This window comes from Heterodontus francisci, chromosome 34 (assembly GCF_036365525.1).
Source record: "Heterodontus francisci isolate sHetFra1 chromosome 34, sHetFra1.hap1, whole genome shotgun sequence".
NCBI classification, from domain to species: domain Eukaryota; kingdom Metazoa; phylum Chordata; class Chondrichthyes; order Heterodontiformes; family Heterodontidae; genus Heterodontus; species Heterodontus francisci.
This window is the reverse complement of record NC_090404.1, coordinates 39,609,710-39,612,183: the sequence shown is the minus strand read 5'-3', so window position 1 is coordinate 39,612,183 and position 2,474 is coordinate 39,609,710. Positions and strand designations below refer to the sequence as shown.

The window sequence follows — 2,474 nt, the reverse complement described above, 5'->3', positions numbered from 1 at the left end:
TATACAATGGATGGTAGGACCCTAGGAAGTACAGAAGGTCTGGGGGACCTTGGTGCACTTGTCTATAGACCACTGAAAGCAGCAGCACTGGCAGATGAGGTGGTTAGGCAGGCATATGGGATAATTGCCTTTATTAGCTGAGGCACAGAATTTAAGAGCAGGGAGGTTATGATGGAGCTGTATAAAATGCTAGTTAGGCCACAGCTGGAGTACTGTGCACAGTACTCTGGGCAGCACCTTATAGGAGGGATGTGATTGCCCTGGAGAGGATGCAGAGACGATTCACGATGATGTTGCCTGACCTGGAGCATTTCAGTTATGAAGAGAGACTGAAATGGCTCGGGTTATTTTCCTTAGAGTAGAGAAGGCTGCGGGGGGACACGATTGAGGTATAGAAAATTAGAGGGGCATTGATAGGTTCGACAGGAAGAAACCTTTTCTTTAGCGGAGGTGTCAATAACCAGGGGGCATAGATTTAAGGTAGGGGGCAGGAAGTTTAGAGTGGATTTGAGGGAAAAAGTTCACTCAGAGGGTATTTGGAATTTGGACCACACTGCCTGAAGGGTTGGTGGAGGCAGGAACCCTCACAACATTTACCAAGTATTTCGATGAGCACTTGAAACGGCAGAGAATACAAGGCTGCAGGCCAAGTGCTGAAAAATGGGATTAGAATAATTAGGTTCTTTGTGACCGGCACAGACACGATTGGCCGAAGGGCCTGTTTTTCTGCTGTATAACTCTACGACCGCCGAGTTGCGAACCATTTGCTGTTTCTTTTTAATGTCAGTCACGTTTGTGAGAGTTGTCATAACAGTAAAAAAGACTGATTACTTTCTGACCAGGAATCAAACCCAGAACGCGAGAGTGAATGCATTGAGCCCACACCACTCGAACACCACTGAAGCTCACCCACGCCTTTCAATATTAGCTGCTTTTCCCATTTCTTCACCTTCAACAGGCTGATTTGTTTGTTTATTTCTCACACATTTTTTGCCTTTTGTTCAGTTTATGACAAATCCACGATCTCTGATTGATACTGAGACATTTGAACATTTCCAACCAGCAAAGTGAGCAGTCAACTCAAGAAAAATGACACAAAGCCGCTGTGAGCAGGGCTTGAACCTGCGCAGGGAAATTCCCCATTGGATTTCGAGTCCAACGCCTTAACCACTCGGCCATCACAGCTCAGCTGCTGCTGGCTTTTCTAATTAAATCATTGGTACAATGCATTAGACAATTGCTTAAATGAGACATATTCTGGGGAATCATAGCCTTTGAGCCTTGTGTTGAGTTGCATCTCCCAGTGTATGTTAAAATTCCCATGATGGAATCAGTGTAGTTTACAACACAGAAGGAATCCTCCCGACCCGCAGAGCCTGCACCAGCTCTTTGAAAGATCAGTCAGTTTAATCCCACAATCCAGCTTTTCCCCATCACCCTGGAAATCAGTCCTCTTCTCTTCTCGCTATTCTCTGTTTTATGTACCTCAGAAAATTATGTATCCGCGCTGTCACTGGTCCTTTAATTCCATCACTTTAATTTTTCTAACAAGTTGATTATGTGGTATTTCACCAAATGCTTTTTAAACTCCATCTCCACAACATCAATCACATTACCGCTACCCTCATCAACTTTAGAGATATACAGCTGCACAGCACAGGAATAGGCCCTTCGGCCCATCGTATCTGTGCCAGCTATCAAGCACCCATCTATTCTAATCCCATTTCGAACACTTGGCCCGCAGCCTTGTATGCTATGGCGTTTCAAGTGCTCATCTAAATACTTATTAAATGTTGTGAGTGTTCCTGCCACTACCACCCCTTCAGATAGTGTGTTCCAGTTTCTTTCTCCATTAATTGTATAGACTCAGTTCAAGGTCCAAATGAACATTGGTGTGAATGGAACGTGTGCAGCCTCGAAACAGCGGTGGTAACTGAGCAATGTTAAAGGCTTTAAGACCGTGAAAGTGAATGTTACAGTCTGCTAAGCCACAGTGAACTGAAATGGAAGCAAGTCAGTGTTAATAGTGGAAGGAATAATCTGAGAGAAGGGGCGGGTTTGAATGTTGGAACGTGAAACACAGGCATGTGTAAGTGAAATGCTGTAAAAGGAGACAGTAGTTTTTTTTCTCCATCAAGAAGAAATTCATTTTCAAGAAGTAAGGATTGGTTATTTGCTGCATTCCATTAGTTGGTGCAGCAGCCGGTTCAAGACATAAAGCAAGCTCTGTCTGGATTTGGAGTAGCTGTGACCACAACACAGAGTATTCACCATTATACATTCACAGTCCCACTGAAGCAGCTGCGATAGTCTAACACAATTGTTTGAGAAAGATCTTTTTTAGTGAAGAGGATTTCTCGACAAAAGCTGCCTGATCTGCTGAATCTTTCTAACATGTGATGCTTTTATTTTGGACTTTCCACCTGAGCATCTTTTCTGCTGAGATCAGAAACAGCAAGGGTCCCAGCACCGAG

At 44.0% G+C, this 2,474-nt stretch overlaps 1 non-coding gene across 1 annotated transcript; it reads right to left on the bottom strand.

Annotated features, from left to right (window-relative positions):
* Window positions 1-1,101: 1,101 nt before the first annotated feature.
* On the bottom strand, window positions 1,102-1,185 carry trnas-cga (transfer RNA serine (anticodon CGA)). Its single transcript has one exon. It is a non-coding gene; the product is annotated as a tRNA-Ser (tRNA).
* Window positions 1,186-2,474: the final 1,289 nt, after the last annotated feature.